The sequence below is a fragment of the Podarcis muralis genome, chromosome 12 (genome assembly GCF_964188315.1).
Source record: "Podarcis muralis chromosome 12, rPodMur119.hap1.1, whole genome shotgun sequence".
Lineage (NCBI taxonomy): Eukaryota > Metazoa > Chordata > Lepidosauria > Squamata > Lacertidae > Podarcis > Podarcis muralis.
In genome coordinates, this window is record NC_135666.1 from 41,266,396 (window position 1) to 41,286,524 (window position 20,129).

The 20,129-nt window shown below is 39.7% G+C and overlaps 1 protein-coding gene across 10 annotated transcripts in view; it reads right to left on the reverse strand.

Moving 5' to 3' along the window:
• Window positions 1-20,129, reverse strand: part of ZNF385D (zinc finger protein 385D) — a 374,703-nt gene that overhangs the window by 330,580 nt on the left and 23,994 nt on the right. For 2 of the 10 annotated variants that reach the window (XM_028750025.2, XM_028750027.2), the window contains one exon: window positions 10,676-10,788. The exons of the other annotated variants lie outside the window; for them this stretch is intronic. The gene's annotated coding sequence lies outside the window, so the exon portion shown is untranslated. The remainder of the gene's footprint in view (window positions 1-10,675; window positions 10,789-20,129) is intronic. 10 annotated transcript variants of the gene reach the window in all.

A 20,129-nucleotide genomic window follows, 5' to 3' on the forward strand; every position in this document is an offset into this window, starting at 1 on the left:
ATTATTGCTAAATTTGTACAAATTAACAAATAAATTAGCATATGCAAATATATGACCTCTTTTATCCTCTTTTTTGTTGATGCATTTCCTTATTTTTGAAAATGTGTAAGGGCCCCCCCCCACCAGCACTCTAGAGCTTCGCTGATCACAGATAATAGAAGTTACAGTGGTTGAACATAACAGCTAAGAGAGCTTGAACTTGAGAATAAACTACTTCCACACACAAAAGGGGAAAGAAGCATCCCAAAGTAGAATGTATAGTCTAAAGATCAGTGTTTCCCAACTTTGGGCCTCCAGCTGTTTTTGGACTACAACTCCCATCATCCCTAGCTAGCAAGACCAGTGGTCAGAGATGATGGGAATTGTAGTTCAAAAACAGCTGGAGGCCCAAGGTTGGGAAACACTGGTCTAGATCATTGGGTATTATTATTATTATTATTATTATTATTATTATTATTATTATTCTCTTCATTGTACGTGCTGTTTTACAGAGCAGTGTAAGCAAAATTGGAAGGCTCATTCTTCAAGAAACTTGCTGTCTGAAGTTTGACAATGGTAGAAATAAGAATGGGAAGCAAGAGGAGGAAAGGAGATGCAAGGGTAAAAATTGATATTCCAGCCTTGCATAAGAAAGAAGTGAGATTTCAAAAAGTATTCCAATGCATACATTTCTTTTTTTTCTTTTTTTTGTACAAAAAGCAATAGCTTTGATGGCACATCATTAAATATTATATATGCCTGCTTAGTATTTAAACACTACAATGTATATGTTTATATTTCTATAAAGGATTTTGGAATGCTAATGCTCTTGTAATGCAAACATTTCATCCATTTGGAGCCATTTTATTTCTCTCTACATCCAATTACATTCCCTGTAAGTACTCTCTACAAGAGACAAATTTTTATGTAAATTTATTTGCAGTTCAGGATTGTGCTAAATAATTGCTAACAGAAATGTATTATTTAGCTGCAGGCTATCTTACTGCATTAGAATTAAACAGTAACTGTTGCTCTTTCAGCAATGGCAAGAAACACCAGGCTGATGTCAACATCACTTGGATTGCCATTATCATGGTTTCAAAGTAAATTTATATCTCTACCTTTCTGGTTCATGGAAGGAAAATTGGTTATTTATAGAAGTCCCCAGCTATTTTCAGCCTAATGGCATGGGAGGGGGGGATTCTCAGCTCATATTTTTCCTGCTATTTTAATTAAGCACATTTTTATTAGCCATGGTTATGCTATTATTTTACTTAGGATTTCACTGTTAAAGTAATAAACATGTTGTATTGATCCATTAGAATTTTTGAGGGGCTAAAAATATTTCCTGATTGATGGGGCAGACTTCAAACGGTGGTGTTAGTGAATCAGCACGTGCAGTCTCACCATAGAAACCACCTATACATGTTGTTTGCACTATTGTAGTGCATAGTAATGTTGTTTGGACTACATGGGGCTACATTTCAAGGACATGTCCTCCAACATTTCTCCGATGAGAATGGGAACGTCCTATTCCATTAGCAGTAGTAGTAGTAGTAGTCATATAAATAGTAAACCCAGCCACTCTGGGCAGCTTCCAACATACATAAAAACATTTAAAAAATTAAACATAAAAAACCTTCCCCATTCAGATCAGGCATCCCCAAACTCAGCCCTCCTGATGTTTTAAGACTACAAGTCCCATCATCTCTGACCACTGGTCCTGTTAGCTAGGGATGGTGGGAGTTGAAGTCCCAAAACATCTGGAGGGCTGAGTTTGGGGATGCCTGTTTCAGATGGCTATGGGGTCGGATAACTCCATACCTTCCAACATTTCTCCAATGGAAATAGGGATGTAGTAAGGAAAAGCGGGACATTCTGGGATCAAATCAGAAACTGAGACATCATCTCTAAATCTGGGACTGTCCCTGGAAATTAGAGACACTTGAAGGGCATTCGGAAACTTCAGAATACCCTTTAAGAATCCTGCAGCCAGAACACTGACCAGGGCCAGTCTTAAAGCTTTACTGGCTGGGTCCACATCTGGACACAATTTGAAGGTACTGATTATAACCTACAAAGCCCTACATGACTTGGGACAGGGTTACTTTTTATTTTAAGCTTCAACAAGACGTTTGTATTTTGTCACATTTCCAGTGTTGTTTACCGTTTTTATCTCCCTGCTTTTAAACTTGTATGGTGCGCCTAATATGCAATACTGTTTTAAAAATATACAGTGGTACCTCGGGTTAAGTACTTAATTAGTTCTGGAGGTCTGTTCTTAACCTGAAACTGTTCTTAACCTGAAGCACCACTTTAGCTAATGGGGCCTCCTGCTGCCGCCACGCCGCTGGAGCACAATTTCTGTTCTCTTTTTTTTTTTTTAATAAATTTTTATTGGTTTTCCATAAAACAAAACAAAAACATAAACATAAACAAACAAAAACACGACTTCCCCATACCACCCCTTTTCTGCATTCTTGTTTCAAGATTTTTCAGCAACCCTCTGATCATAACTTAAATATATTTCATATATTTAACTTCAGTTAGTTATTAATGCAACTGTAGTTCTTTATCTCTTATAACTCTGAGCCCCTAATTTTCCAAATTACAGCAGTTTTTAAGATAAACTTTAAATTTATTCCAATCTTCATCCACCGCCTCTTTCCCCCGGTCTCGAATTCTGCCAGTCATCTCTGCCAGTCCCATATAGTCGATCACCTTCGTCTGCCATTCTTCCAACGTGGGTAAATCTTGCGTCTTCCAATACTTTGCTAGAAGAATTCTTGCTGCTGTAGTGGCGTACATAAAAAATGTCCTATCCTTCTTTGGCACCATTTGGCCCACCATACCCAAGAGAAAGGCCTCTGGTTTTTTAACAAACGTTCTCTTCAGAACTTTTTTTATTTCATTATAGATCATTTCCCAGAAAGCCTTAATCTTCGGGCAGGTCCACCAAAGGTGATAGAAGGTTCCCTCCGTTTCACTACACTTCCAACACTTGTTATTGGGCAAGTGATAGATCTTTGCTAACTTAGCAGGAGTCATGTACCACCTGTAGATCATTTTCATAATGTTTTCTTTTAAGGCATTACATGCCGTGAATTTAACACCAGTGGTCCATAACTGCTCCCAGTCAGCAAGCTCAATGTCATGCCCAATATCCTGTGCCCATTTAATCATATTAGATTTCACCATTTCATCTTGAGTATTCCACTTCAACAGCAAGTTGTACATTCTTGACAAATTTTTAGTATTGGGTTCTAACAGTTCTGTTTCTAATTTTGACTTTTCCACTTGGAAGCCTTTCTTTCTGTCCTGCTTGAATACTTCATTTATCTGTCGATAATGTAACCAATCTCTCACCTTAAACTTCAGTTTCTCAAAACTCTGCAGTTTTACATTTTCACCATCTTGTTCTATAATTTCACAATATTTAGGCCAATTAAAACCCATATTCAATTTTTTCACCTCTTTTGCTTCCATTGGTGACAGCCACCTGGGGGTTCTACTTTCAAACAAGTCTTTATACTTAATCCAAACATTATACAGAGCTTTCCTCACGATATGGTTCTTAAAACCTTTATGCAATTTTACCTTGTCATACCATATATATGCATGCCAACCAAATCTGTTATCAAATCCTTCCAGATCCAAAATGTCTGTATTCTTGAGGAGCAGCCAATCTTTCAACCAGCAAAACGCTGCTGATTCGTAGTAGAGTCTTAAGTCCGGCAGGGCAAAACCCCCTCTATCTTTCGCATCTGTTAATGTCTTAAATTTTATCCTTGGCTTTTTGCCCTGCCAGACAAATTTCGATATGTCTTTCTGCCACCTCTTGAAACAGTCCATCTTATCTATTATTTGTAATGTCTGAAACAGAAATAACATTCTAGGCAATACATTCATTTTGATAACAGCAATTCTGCCTAACAAGGAAAGTTTCAGCCTTGACCATATGTCTAAATCTTTCTTAACTTCTGTCCAACATTTATCATAATTGTCTTTAAAAAGATTCACATTTTTCGATGTCAAATTTACCCCCAGGTACTTCACTTTTTTTGCTATCTCCAAACCTGTTTCATTCTGGAATGTCTCTTTTTCTTCATTTGTTAAGTTTTTTTCCAAGACTTTAGTTTTTTGTTTGTTCAACTTAAATCCTGCAACTTGACCAAATATCTCGATCAGTTCTAAAACTCTTTTTGTGCTAGTGATTGGCTGTTGCAAAGTCAAAACTAGGTCATCTGCAAATGCCCTTAATTTATACTCTCTCACTCCGACCTGAATTCCTTTAACCAACTGGTCCTTTCTAATCATGTTTAACAAAACCTCCAGAACCAGTATAAAAAGTAGGGGAGAAATAGGGCATCCCTGTCGTGTTCCTTTCTCTATAGCTATCTCTTCCGTTACCACATTATTTACAATTAGCTTTGCCTTCTGCTCAGAATAAATTGCACCTATACCGTTTTCAAAACCTTGGCCTACCCCCATCCCTTGGAGATTCTTTTTCATAAAACTCCAACTAATATTGTCAAAGGCTTTCTCCGCGTCCACAAAAATCAAAACCGCTTTTCTGTTAATGTTCATCTCCAACAGTTCCACAATGTCTATTATGTTCCTCACATTGTCAGACATGTGTCTTCCCGGGAGAAAGCCAGATTGGTCTTTATGAATCTCGCCTGTCAATACTTTCTTCAGTCTTTTTGCTAAAATGTCTGCAAAAATTTTGTAATCCACATTTAATAATGATATCGGGCGGTAGTTCTTAACCTGGTTCTTTTCAGTCTCGGTCTTTGGTATAAGTGAGATAAAGGCCTCTTTCCACGTTTCGGGTGCCTTTTTCCCCTCCAATATTTCATTACAAACTTCTTTCAGTGGTTGCACTAAACCTTCTCTCAAAGCTTTATAGTATCTAGCCGTCAGTCCATCTGGTCCTGGAGACTTTCCCAGTTGTGCCTTTTGAATGGCCTCCTCTATTTCCTGTTCTGTTATTTTCTCATTCAAAATCAACTTGCCCTGTTCTGGAATTTTCGGTAGTCCATAATTTTTAAGAAATTCTTCTATTTCTTGTTCGTTTACTGGCCCTTGTGTATATAATTTCCTAAAGAAACTTTGAAAACAGTTACTTATCTCATTTGGCTTATGAACATTCTTTCCCTCTATCTCCAAACAAGTAACTGTATTCAATTTTTGCCTCTTTTTCAGTTGCCATGCAAGGAGCTTCCCACACTTGTCTGCAGACTCAAAAGTCCTTTGTCTCATTTGCTTAATTTTCCATTCTATCTCTTGATTTGTCAGTTCCATATATTGCGTCTGATAATATTTTATTTCTCTCAAAATTTCTTGAGACTTTGGTTTTGACCTCAGTTTCTTTTCTCCTTCCTTCATTTTTTCTAAAATTCTTTCTTTCCTTTCATTTTGCTTTTTCCTCTTGATTGAATTCTGTTGTATCAGGAAGCCTCTCATCACGGCTTTACTCGCGTCCCAAATTATTCTTTTTTCCACATCTGTTCTCCAATTTATCTCAAAATAATCTTTCAATGTCTTTTGGGCCTTTATACAAAATTGTTCATCTCTAAATAGGGAGTCATTCATTCTCCATCTAAAGGATCCAGTTGTTGTCATTTTCATTTCCATCTTTACGGCATTATGGTCGGAGCAGGTTTTTGGGCAGATTTCTACTTTTTTAATCTTTGTAGCCATCACACTAGATACCCAAATTTGGTCGATTCTCGTCCATGTCATTTTAGATTCCGAGAAAAAAGTTCCCTCTCTCTCGAGAGGATTCTTTGTTCTCCAGATGTCAATCAAGTCCATGTTTTCCGTCATCTCGAAGAAAGTCTTTGGTAATCTTCCTTCTTTAGATATTGTCTGTCTTTGTGCCTTGTCCATATTTGTAGATACCACTCCATTCATGTCCCCCATCATTATTATTTTGCAGTCGAGATAATCTAGTAAGGTCTCATGCAACTTCTTAAAAAATTCTGCCTTCCCATCATTTGGTGCATATACTCCAATTATCAAATATTTTTCCCCCTGGATCTGTACTTCAATTGCCAGATATCTTCCTTCTTCATCCTTAAATTTTAATTTTGGGTCCAATTTTTCCTTTGCATAAATCACTACTCCTCTCTTTTTTACTTTATCGGAAGATATAAATTCTTGTCCCAATCTTTTGTTCACCAACAATTTCCTGTGCGCTCTAGTTATATGAGTTTCCTGTAGACATATCAGATCCAGTTGTTCCCTTTGCAAAATATGGAAAACCTGTCGTTTTTTTCTGGGATGGTTCAAACCGTTGCAGTTCCAGCTTAGAAGTTGCAGAGACATTTTGTTTGTTAGATGTTTGATCCTCCGACTGCTCCAAGTTTTTCTTCCTCTTCAGTTGGCAGTTGTGGTAGTCCAAATGATAGATTTGCGATGTCTGTTAGCCCTCCTCCTTCTGATGTTAATCCTTGTCCTTCTATTCCCGGATCCACCGTACCTTTCTGTAGGTCCTCTAGGTTTCTCTCCAAAAAATATTCTTTCTCCTGTACTGTTCTTATTCTTACTTTCTTCCCTTTGTAGTTAAAGGACAACCCCTGTGGGAATTCCCACCTGAAGGGTATAAAGTTCTTCCTCAGCAAATTGGCAAGATCTCTATAAAAAGTCCTCACTTCCAAGATGTATTTAGGGATGTCTTTAAAGATTTGGACTTGAATGTTTCCAATCACCAAAGCTTTTTGATAGTGAAGGTTCAATATCTTGTCTCTTTCCTCTTTGGTTCTAAAGGTGATCAGACAATCCCTTGACTTCTTGCTTTGCTTTCTACCAAGTCTGAAAGCAGTTGTTATCCCTACTTCATCTTCCTCCAGATCTCCTTGCCAATTTTCCAGAATTGCCTCTGTGAGAAATTCCGCCAGATTGTCCTCTTCTTTCTCTGGAACCTGTCTAAATTTCAGATTTCGTTCTTTCCGTTGTAATTCCAGTAAGGAGAGGGCCGCTTCATGCTCATTCACCTTTTTCTCAATCGGCACAAGTCTTTCCTGCGTCTCACCTGCAACAGATTTTGCACTTTCTGCAATTTTCCTTGTTTCTGAAGATTCCTGAATCAGTCTATTTATAGATTCTGTATTTGTTGTCACTGATGTGGTATTCAGATCCAATCTTGCTGTAAGTTCTGTCAATTTCTTTGAATTTTCTGTAGATTGCTTTGTTAAGGCCTCAAGGGATTGATTTATTTTAAGCAGTGCCTGTGTCATAGATTCCATTGATGCTGCTGTCGCACTGTCCGGTGCAGGCACTGTGTTGCCAGAGATTGAAGCTCTTTTCTTTTGTGTTAGTTTAGCTTTAGATCTGGTTCTTATCTCCTCTGCTGTGCCACTCATATCCCAAGGCCGTTCTCACAGGAAAAACTTGCAATGGAAAATCCCACTATTAGTCAGTTACTTTGCAATTTTTCCCTCTTTGCCCTCAAGAGGGAGCAGTTAAAAGTTTCCAAGTTAGAAACAACAAAGAGACAAAAAGCCGGATGTAGAAAATCTCAAATCCGCCATTAAAGTTGTAAAACTTTTTCTCCAATTTAAATTTGGTTAGTCCAATGTCAGTAACAAAGTCCCATTCAAATCCTAAATGTCTTAAAATTTTTTCACCATTTAAGGTATAGTCTATGTCCACTTCAGGGCTATTTTAAAGAACAGTTTTCCCGGTGTTAAGTCCTGGCAGGTCGTCCCGGGGATCAGAGCAGTGAAAAACTTTGTTTCCCTTTAAATTAAAAGTATCTTCACAAGACTGTCTTTTTTCCCCCTTCTCCTGCCAATCTGGAGGGGAGAGATACTTTTGACAGCTCAGGTTTGACAGTTCGCAACTAAGTTTCTAATAACTGCAGCGAGGTCTTTCGTTGCTTTAAATTCCTGCAGTCCGGGGGGGGCAGACTTCCTTATTTTTTGCCCTCCCGTTTTCAGCCAAATTTTCTATTTTTAAAGGTTCCTGATTTTTTTCCCTTCTTACTCACGGGAATCCAGTCCAGATTTTCTTTTCAGGAAGGAATCGGCGCTCTCCGCTAATGGCGACGCGGCTTCACTCCGCAGGCTGGGTAGCGACTCTCAGCACCGCGCTCACTCCCGATGCCGCTCCGGAGCCTTTAAAAAGGCTCTTTCACAGTACCGGGGGGCGCAAAGGTGCCCACCGAGTCTCCTTGCTCTCAGGCTTCCGCGCCTGAGATTTTAGGGGTCCCCCACTCGCCGTAGCGGGTAAGACCCGAACTTGCGGAGCAGTCCTTCTCCGGAGCTCGGAGGTAGGACCGCCATTAAGCGCTGGCACCGACCGGAAGTCCACAATTTCTGTTCTCATCCTGAAGCAAAGTTCTTAACCTGAAGCACTATTTCTGGGTTAGCGGAGTCTGTAACCTGAAGCATATGTAACCTGAGGTACTGTACTGGGCTTTATTACTGTATACATTGAGTTGGTGTGTTTTAGTGATTCTGTAAGCCACTTAGGATTTATTTATAAAGAGAAGTGAGGTAGACATTTCTTTATAAATAAATGCCTAGGTTGCAGAGCTCTGATCACCCAGAACTGATGCACCCCTTCTTTGTGTCAACCAAAAAGCAACGTCTCAAAATCCTAGAAATATGACTCATGCGCTTTTTGCGAGTAACTACAGTGCTGTAAGAGTTACAGAATCCCTTTATTTTAAGTGGACAATAATATTACAGCCTCAGAGAAATACTTTGTGGCACAGTCCTTAATTTTTTTTATACCTGCATTATTTTCACAAAGTATTTCCTCCCTCAAAAGAAAGTTGAACCACAGCCCTGAACTCCACAGCCAGGAACTAGCCAAACTTTCTGCACTCAAATGGCCTGTTTAATTCGTTTTGATGAGTACTTTATCCCCAATCAAACAGGAAAATGATCCAAAAATTAAAGATCTGATTAATGCTTTCTGTGACGTTAGAACAACTACTAAATATTAATCAAATCTTAAGGACAAGCATTTAGTTATTCTCAAAACTCATAACGAAGCACCTGCAGTTTGTAAGAGGGAAAATAATAATTATTAAAGCCTATGAGTTACAGAGGGTGCTTTGATTAGTCTGAAACTTTTTTCCCCTTCTGCCTTCTGTAATCAAGTTAATTATTGCATGCAATAACTCCTGTAAGGATTACACTGTATTTAACAAAGCAAGCCTTGTGTGCGGGTGCTTATTAATTATGACAGCTCCCTGCAAAGCCCTATTACTCGTTAATGCTTTATTCTATAAAGAGATGTCTCCTTCTTCAGATGTCTCCTACTTCTAGTTCTGTCTCAATTTGCTTCTGAAGATATTGGCATTACACCAACCAGTTGTCTAAAGTCAGTTTTAGCTTGATTCTAGGGGTGGGGCAGCAGTGAGGGGAGTCTGGAAAACTCGAATTCACATTGAAAAGAAAACAAGGGGTGGTTCTTGTTTTTGCTCACCAACCAGTTAACACTGTCCTGTTCAAAGAACCAGTAAATCACTTCAAAATGTTTCATGAACTTGACCTATCCATTACAAAATCAACAATATATTTTAATCAATAGGGTGCAATTCTGCATTGACGGCATCTAATTTCTTTGCATAAGGCATGTGTGGTGAGGCCTTACTCCAAGCAAGGCATAGGCAAACTCGCCCTCCAGGTGTTTTTGGGACTACGATTCCCATCATCCCTGACCACTGGTCCTGTTAGCTAGGGATGATGGGAGTCATAGTCCCAAAACATCTGGAGGGCCGAGTTTGCCTATGCCTGCTCCAAGCCAACCTGACATTCAGCAACAGCAGTCACAGACCTAAGGGCTGGCTGAAGGACAACCATAATTCCCAAGGATGAAGGAGGGGCTGGCCCATGGCATAGTCACTAGCTGCCTGTGCCATGTGCTCTTTACCCGGCCTGCCCCACCACCCACACCATACCATCCCCTACCCTGCACCACTGCGATTGGGGCCACTAATCCTGTGAGCAGTCTGGTTGTTGCATTTTCCACTAGATGAACTTCTAGACCAGATCCAAGGGCAGCCTCACAGAAAGTGCAGTAATCAACCCTTGAGCTTACCAATGCATGGACCACTGCAGTCACAACTGAGCACCAGCCCAAACTGGTAGAAAACACCTCTTGACCACAAAAGGTAACTTGGGCTTCTAGTGACAGAGATGGAGTACCCCACTATGTACCTGCTAATCAGGAGTGCAACTCTGTCCCAAACAAGCAACTGATCTATGTCCCAGGTAGACAAATTGATTTAGCAGTGCCAGGATCAATAACAATTGTGTGTGTATGTGTGTGTCTACCATCAATAATATAATCATCACAGTCTGTACCTTCTGCATTTCCTTTCCTTCTGATCTCATTCTTTACAACACACACACACACACAACTCAGGATAAGACTTCATGCATCTAATGAAACTGACTTTCATGTGGTCCATTCTAAGATATGCAATTTGTTGGTCCATAAGGAGTTGTTTTTCTGCAACAGAGAAGCATAGCCATTCCTCTGGGAATTATTTAAGTATTTAACAATGTGTATCCTTCTGAATAGTCATGGGTAACTCTTCATGCCACTTGAGAGCAATGTGTACATGGTAAGGCACAGAGCCTTTTCAGAATGTTTTCAGAAAATAGTTCAAAATCTTGCAGGCCATATGTTATCATCAGTTTGGCAGCATGGATGGCACAAATATTCTTTTACTCACATGTTTATTGTGTTGGCAGCTGCCTCCCTGCTTAATTTACTGGTATGCTTCCATCCTGTCTTGTTACGAAGGTGCATGCACCTCGCTCTCAAGCCTTCCAGAGTATTCGTTTCCTGTAATGAAAAACAAGAGTGGTGCTTTTGCTGTCCTTACATCTTACTGTGTCTCTATGTTCTTAGCCTGCAAGGAATTCCTTGTACCTGCTGAAGTCCCCCCCCCCACCCGCAGAAAGAACTCATATTGAATGTACCTACATTTACTATGGTTTAGTTACAATTTTATGTGACTGCAGATGCACAAATGCATTTTCAATGCTCAAGTCTATCTCCATCCAGCTCGTCAATGCTGTTGCTCTTTTATCCTAATGATAGTACCGTACTTACCATAAAATACCTAATTTCCAAAGTACACCAGTACTGAAAGGTTAAAGGAGTGGACGGGGGGGGGGGGCAATATCCCTTCTATGTTTTCAGAAACACCCATATCTGTGTCTATATTTGTTCTAGTCTCTATGTTGATGTTGAGTATCTTCTGTTTGGTTTGGATCATAATGTAACAGCATTAACGTCTTGCCAAATCAGTCCATGCAATCCAACATTCTATATGTGCTTACAAACTGGCAGGTGCTGACAAAGGAAAGTCAAAAGCAGGTCATGGTAGTGAAAACCATTGTCCTAGTCCTCCATACAGGAAAGTAGTGCCTTTCAAAGGGAGGCCTACTTGTCTTTTGCTTTTGTTAAATGGAAAAAGTGGGTGGTTTGAGTGTTCCTAATGGCGCAAATTAACCAACCAGATAATTCCATTTATGTTTACTTAATTTACCTGAATTTGGGACTCTTCCTTTAAAAGCTGGAAGAGTAGGATGGTTCATACAGCAGTAAGCCAGAAATATATGCATTTTGTAGTTTAATAATTAGGTTTCAATATGAAAGGCGCGTGCACACACACACACACACACACACACACACATTTAATTATAATAATGGATCTTGATAAAAATAGAAAAGTGTAGGGAGCACACAAAATTAGATTTAGTATTTGAACAAATAGGAGAGATTATATTGATTTATCTGTTCATTTCCATATACAATTCAATAAAATGTATCACTTGAAACTTAATGGGAAGGAGAAATACCCTCAGACCTCCACAGGACTGGTGCAAAGTATTTTCAACATGTCAATACCCTGCATTCACTTTATCTAAAGCTTCCTCAAATGCAGCTCTAAGCAAAACAAATTGCATTAGGTAATTAATTTCTTATGGACTGAGCTGAACTTTCAGTTTTGCAGAAATGGTGTATATCAGATACTAATCCCTAAAAACACAAATTAGATATTTATCTGTAAATATTCTGCTCATAACATTGATATTTCAAGCAAGCACTGTGACTCATGAACAAAGTTTATACAAAATCGAAACTAACCTATTTAATAAATGAAACAAATCTGTAGAAGGAAAATATGGCAATTTGCCAGGATTTGGGGGGTTTTTTAATCACAAATTTATTTGAGAAATCCTGTAGAGCCCCAATGGGAGCTTTGCTTCCATCTTCCATTGCAAATTGTTGGCATGGTGGGGGACCATTCTGATTACCATCACAGCTAGGGCAGTGAGTTAAAGCCCCTCTTCCCCCAAACCATGCTGCCCATCCATCCTGGACCCTCCTGTGCCAGCTCTTTGTGAAACATATATCAGCTACGCGAAGCCAAACTTCAAGATAAACATCTACTTTGCCTTCAAAGGTGCAAAACATAGAGCCAGAAAGATATAATTCCATAATCTGTGTCATATTGTCTGAGTTGTGGTCTCCATTTATATATCCTAGTGGCTGTGTGTGCAGTGATTTAGTGCTGACATGCCACATTCAGTGCTCTGTGGTGGTGATGTGGGTGTGGCAGTTGTCAACATAGGGTCAGGTCCATCTCAGGTGTGAAGTTATGTCATCACTGGGGTGCATAGATAGCAGGTACTGTGTAGTGAGGTGCTGTGTAGAAGGGCATGAACAGTGCCTGAACCATGAAGAGTTTCACATGGCTTGAGTTAAAGAGTACTTAAGCTCTTCAGCTGACAGCAACGGCACTCCAGTAAGGTTCCTTCAGGGCCATAAATTGCTTTGCCTGTAAAGAACCATCGTACCTTAAAGGGTTGTTAAAGTGCCGTGACTCATGAAACATACATAAATGAGTGCACTTTTTTTGCATCTGAGGTCTTATTTAAACTGGTCAATACTTTTTAGAATATTACAAGATATGCACGACAACTTTACATATATGTGTGTTTAGGTTTTTGTTTTTAATTGTTAATGTAAACTGCTTTGAGTTACCACAATTGCCTTCTGTCTGTAACCAAACTTTCTGTCTATAAACATACACATTTCACCCAGTTCTGTGTAACTTTCCAAACTGTTTTAATGCAAAACAAAAAACAAAAAACCATGTGCAGAGAGGCAATGCTGATTAATCCCTATCAGTCATTTATCGCTCAAAAAAAAAATCACCCCTCCCAGCTAGATACATGAGTTTACATCTTTTTCTCGAGGAGAAAAGGTTTCTCCAAAGTTTTCCCTTGACAACTACTGCTGTGCCTACCCCTGCTTGCTATTTTCACAGACACACGCCCCACTTCACATTTTCCTCTGCCTTTCTTGCAGGCAATGGGAAAACCTAGTAAGTTTGAACTGCAAAAAGAGAGAGAAAGATTCCTTTGGTCACTGCGTTCAGTTATTAGTGTGAGCACAACCCCACTGCAGCGCAATTTCCTCCCCCAAAGTTCTATAAAGAGAGGGGCGGACAGAGGGGCAGAGGGCTGCTTTCAACATATCCTTGATTCCCCACCCACTGCATTTAAATGGCTGGGGAACGGTACTGCACAGGTTCAGCACAGCTGATCCAAAAACATCCCATTTACAGTAACTTTGTACAGCACATCTTACTCTCCACAATTGCACACTGCAAAAGCCAGGATGCATAGGGGAAACAAATTAACCACTGAAAACACACTGATACTGGCTGTATCAGCAAATGACTTCTCAGCTCACTCTCCAAAAATACTGTAACCATCTCACTTTATGGCCTGCCCTGCCAAGAAAAGATTTTCAGTCTGCAAACTGAACCAGGACAGTGAAAATCCAGCTCAATATCAACAACCCCATTAGTAACTAGAGGAAGAGCCAAATGACATCATATTCCTGCAGCCAATCACTAGCAGTCTCAAGTTTGAGCCAATCTTATTTTTTTTAATGCATATTGATTGTAAATATAATAATATATATTGTCGTTGCATAGAGAAGGAGGAAATGAATTGTCAAGTTTAAAAATATCAGCTCAAATAAATTATTCAAAGATAATACCAGGACCTTATAGTATTAATATTCTATAGTTTTACCAACATTAAAAAGTAATCACTGTTATTTCAAATTTGTGAAATAAATAAGTTATAATTTACATACAAACACCTGAAATACCAATCTTTATGACCCAGCTGTATATTTCAAATAAATTATATTTCATATTACACACCATCATATTTCAAATTACAGCTCTCACCAAAATCTGTACAATACATAAACATTAAAAAACAAGAAAGACATAAAAGGTATGTTTTCTCCCCCCCCCCCCCCCATTGCTATAAACTAAACACAACCTACGTTCCACTTGCTATCAACTTTAAAGGATTTTTTAAAAATTATAACAAGTATTGTGGTGATTTGTATTCCCAACTATTTACTAAGTAATTGACACAACTGAAATGTGAGGTTTGGGGAGGAAATGTTTTGCTCGCTACAGAAATGTGTCTGTAGTCATTCACATGATCAATAGGCATATGAATAACCATGAATTACTTACAGTAATTTTTACATTGCTCGTACTAGCTTTGGTATCTAGTTACGCAAATATGATGACCACAATCCAACTCAGGTTAAATCATGCATATGACTATTGAAATCAATAGGGTTAAGAGCACTTTACTCTGTTCAGTTGCAGCCAATAACGACCGACAAAATAATCAGTATTGTGCAGTTGTTAGGTTTTGATATTTTATTTTATTTTATTGCTTAACATCAGCAACTAACTAAGCTTTGGTTTAAACTATGGCACATTTACAGTTCTTATTCCTCACTTGACAGACTCCAGCACATTTATTTTATGCACAGTTCATTGATCAAAAATAATTATTTAAGAAAAGTATTAATTTAGCTGCAGGATGCAACATGAAAGCAGCTTCCCTAGAATAAGCGCAAAATTAAACCTAAGTGACTGGAACTAACGTTATTTGTCGCAATTATGCTTCACTTTGTTGTAGCTGACATTCATTTTCTATTTTTACACTTCAGAACATTTACTAGGGATGCTGCAAGTTCCAAAAATCAATACTAATAAAGTTTGGTCAGTATTTACCCTCATTTTATCCCAATCAGTTGTGGCCTACGGGCCATGAGGCCCTCAGAGTGCTGGGCAAGTAGTTATGAGTAAAGGAAATAAAATCAAGACTTTGGGGAAAGGCGATACGTTTGTCAGCATTAATTTAATAGCGCTAGGTCATATTTTCAGGGGGTAGAACTTCTAACTCTCAAGCGAACACAATACACCCACACTTCATTTTCACAATAAAGGTTTGCTTTAAGCCATGCTCAGATTCATTCATGATTCACCCCAGATGATATCTGGCTAAAGGGGAATATAGCAGTATTCACTTTACAACTAAAGTAATTCAGTTTTTGTTTGGGTAGGACTGGGGGAGAACTTGCTTGCTGAGCATAAAGGAAAATCATCCATAATTTCATCTGTAACCAGTTTAGCATTTATCTTTCGGGAGTTGCATGCTCCTGCGCACCTAACTTGTCTCTTGGGCCAGCTATAAACAAAACTATTTCTTTTACTCTCATATAAACCTGCATTGGCTCCCACTAGTTATTTGGACGTACATGGCTTTTATGACTATCCCAGGACATGGCTTTTGCTGTTTTTCAGGTTCTCGCTGCAATGCAGCTGAAATGTAAACTTGCTGCCATTCTCTGTTGCTTTCGCAGTGTGAGCAGCACTTCTTTTAGCTGTTTGGCTGCAAGCGCTTACTGCTTAAAATATATGTAGAGTGAATGCGTCATGAAAAGTTAATTTTTAGTCAATAGGATTGTTCCCTGTATGCATTAATAGTCAAATATGGTTATAAGAATAATTTGGAAGGGTGTTTTTTTCGGTTTTTTTAAATATAGCTCTTAGCCAGGAAGGAGCCAAAGCAAATAATGATGAGCAAACATCAGTGTTATTTCAGCCCCAGCCACAAATCTGAGCTAGCATCAAGGGAATAGAGCTTTTACTTGTCAGAGCAGGTTCTTTGATAGGTACTTAGTACATAAACTAAAAGCCAGACATGTTGAATCAGTTGAATCTGGGAGAAAATGTTCTTAATGCGAAGAGCCTCTAATTTGCAGCATGATGGAGAATCTTTAATGTGTGTCAAAGGGCAAGCCAGAATGTGGGTGGCACAGCTTAGCTTGATCAAGGGAGAATATAAAATAGATTGGGCAGGATTATGACCAGGCTAATTCAGAGAAAACAGGAGTTCAATTCAGGGCATATAAAACAGTTCTGATCATGTTTGTTTATTTTAGGGAAGTTTCTAATGTTTGATGTATTATCGGGTTTTTAATATTCTGTTGGGAGCTGCCCAGAGTGTCTGGGGCAACCCAGTCTTATGGGTGGCATACAAATATTACAACTACTACTACTATTGTTATAATAAACTAAAAGGCCACAGATCGCAAAGGCAGCATAATCAATCAAGAGGATGAACATTTTAAATAAAGAAGTCTGAGAAAATAAAAATATATTTGACTGGCATCTCTGAATAGAGTGCACCACAACTGGGCTGCTACACTGAGCGGGCACTCAGTAAAGAATTAAATTAGCTAATAGAAGGGACAGCACAGGACAAAGCAAATAACAAAACAAAGTACCGTAAACAAAGTACCGTATTTTTCACTCCGTAAGACGCACCTGACCATAAGGCGCACCTAGCGGGCGCTCTGTCACTTCCCCCACCTCCTGCAAAAGCCACGGATAGCTGCGCAAAGCCTCCGCAGGGTAGTGGGATGAACGCTCCCCATGCCGTGGAGGCTTCGCACGGCGAGGCTAGAACAGCTAGAAGGAGCGCTACACAGCACTCCCTCTAGCTGTTCTGGCTTCTGGGATAGCCGCGCAGCCTGCATTCGCTCCATAAGACGCGCACACATTTCCCCTTACTTTTTAGGAGGAAAAAGGTGCGTCTTATAGAGCGAAAAATACGTTGATGAATTTAGGGAGGGATACAAAAAAAAAAGTTTAGGGATTCATGCACAGGGCTACGTACATTAATGAGACTTCATGCATGATCCATTCACTGTACCCTCAGCTATACAATCACCAACAACACCTCATTGGCTGCATTATTATGTCCTGGCCATTTAGGATTATGAAAGTTGTCCCAACTTCCAAGACAAGGGGCGTTGGGGGCTTATGCGCGCTCCGCTGACACACAAGGGGTTCAGGAAAGTAACCCCCGTGCAAAACGGTTGTTGTCTGTACTTCTCTCCCATGGAAGGAAACAGGACATACGTTAGCCATGCCTAAGTATACTGACAATGATTTCAATGGACATAAGAGCAACTAACTTTAATTGGAATCCAGCCTGCAGTTCTAAGCCACTCTCGCTGTTGAATGTCACTACTATTTATAGGAAAAAACTGCATAGCCTGCGTTGTTCATTGCAGTCACAAGGCTGTGGTGAACATAAAATCTGAAAAATGTATGTAAAGCACACGACCTGGGATAAATAAATAAACAAATGCACACAGCACTGCACAGTGTGTTGCACTGGTCACCTCACTTGGATCTGCCCCAACAGTGGCTTTGATGTAGCTACGGAGAGAAGCAAATTCTGTCCTCAAAGTGCCCAGCAGAATTGTCACAGTAGGTTTCTGAGGCTTCCAGCATACATACTGGGGCAGATGTTAATAAGCGTTGTACCTCTTGGCTGCATGGCTACCTGAAGACTCAACAAAGGTAGCAAAGCATACCTTTACTGCCTTCAGGGCTGTTCAGCAGGCACAATATATGCTCCATCAGCAGCAGAATTGTTTCCTCCCGATGTATATTCTTTAAGCCTTAAGTAGTCCCATAAGCCTGAATCACTCCATCTAACTTCCCAGTTTCCATATCATCAATAATCATAAAATCCATAGAACATTAGAAGCCCACTTGTTTTTAAATTCCGAAACTTGAGTAAATAAACCCAGTCTTTGTTATTTAAATCCTTAAACTCCTGGGAATTTGATTCACAACACTCAGAGAGGGCGCTGGCATGTAATATTTCCATTTCAGTTTTTATTGACGGAGTGCTTGTTACAGCTGACATAAATCCAAGTTTAGCTCGAAGTTGTGATCGTTCTTTCCTTGGGTAAATGTTGTGAAAAGCTGACAATACAAAGAAAAACTGTCCAGACAGGTTGGTTCTTATAAAAACCTGTTTCACACTCTGATGGTGCTAATTGATTCTTAATGGGTTATGGTTACGGTGTTATTTGATATTAAGAAGAAGAAAAAACCCAAACCATGTTTTTATAGGAAGAAAGTTTTGAAGGTTGGGGTTGCAGAAAGGGGAAATATATTTAATCACTAGACACGTGGGAGGATTTCAACCTGGCAGCAACTGCTCACACGGGAATCCAACAGAAAAAGCTTCTCTCAATGAATTAGAAATTAGCAACAGGCAGACTTGAAAAATATATTGTACTTGAGGTTTCCTGGTGTTCAAAATGGTCATTATATAAAACATAACAATTCTCCCCTGCACCCAGTCCTCCAGACTAGACTAGGACCCGGACCCTGCAATTATAATCTGAGGCCTTTTTTCATGTGCCCCCTCCATGAGAGATCTGGAGAGTGGAAACATGAGAATAGGCATTTTCTGTGATGGCTCCCCATGTGTGGAATGCTTTTCCCAAAGAGGCTTGTTTGGTACCTTCATGTCTTTAGGTGCCAGGTGAAAACATCCATCTTCACTAGGGCAGGGTGATATATCAAAATATTGTCCAAAGCTGGTTTGAACTCCATATCATTATATCAGTTTCATAATTTTTGACCTGGCCATATATCATGAATGTGTGTGTGTGTGTGTGTGTGTGTGTGTGAGAGAGAGAGAGAGAGAGAGAGAGAGAGAGAGAGAGAGAATGGTGCAAAAATCACAATGTAGGGAAAGCCAGCCAATGCCTCTACATAGCTCCATCCTTATTTAAGACATCATGATATATTGGTATATCACAATGTTTAGCTGGTGATATATCACAATGTTGAAAACGAGATATTGCCAAGCCTTACTCTTCTCCTAGGCCAGGCATGTCCAAAGTCCATTTGAGGGGCCTAATCCAGCCTGCCGTTTGACTTAATCTGGCCTCCGTGGCAGTATATGTCGTGGGACTTCAATCCAAAAAAAAAGCTGAACAAGTTTGTGCCAAAATTGTAAACAAACAAAAAAAAAAAAGGTCAACTTCAATCTAAAAAAAGCTCAACTTCGGTCGGCCCTCACACATGTTCACTTCATCAAATCTGGCCCTCTTTGAAAAAAAGTTGGGGCACCTCTGACCTAGGCCTTTGGCTGATGAAACCATCTATGGTCTTTTAAACTGTGTGGGGTATTGTTTTGTTATTATGCTATGTGTTTTTGTGTTTTTGTACTGTAAACTGCCTTGTGCTCCTTGGATGAAGGACGGTATATAAATTTAATAAATAATAATAGACTAGTACTGCACCGAATACCCAGGTGGGCATAGCAGAGTAAGGTCAATTCCACTCAGTTTGTTCACTTAGATCTTGATGATGATACACGTCTAGATGAAATAATACAATGTCATATATCTTAGGCAGCAATTTTATGCACAGGTCGCTGACAAAGGGGAAGTTACTTCCAAGTACATATGTGTAAAAGGGACGCAGGTGGCGCTGTGGGTTAAACCACAGAGCCTAGGACTTGCCGATCAGAAGGTCGGCGGTTCGAATCCCTGTGACGGGGTGAGCTCCCGTTGCTCAGTCCCAGCTCCTGCCAACCTAGCAGTTCGAAAGCATGTCAAAGTGCAAACTCCAGCGGGAAGGTAAACGGCGTTTTCGTGCACTGCTCTGGTTCGCCAGAAGCGGCTTAGTCATGCTGGCCACATGACCCGGAAGCTGTCTGTGGACAAACGCCGGCTCCCTCGGCCCATAGAGCGAGATGAGCGCTGCAACCCCAGAGTCGGTCATGACTGGACTTAATGGTCAGGGGTCCCTTTACCTTAAGTGCCCGTTGAGTAAATGATACCATAACATTTGGCTTCTTTATATATATATTATTTGCTTTCTAAGTCTGAGCAATGAGGCCTAGTAGCATGTTGGTCAGGGGTCCCTTTACCTTTACCTTTACATATGTGTTAGAGGTATAGGTTGG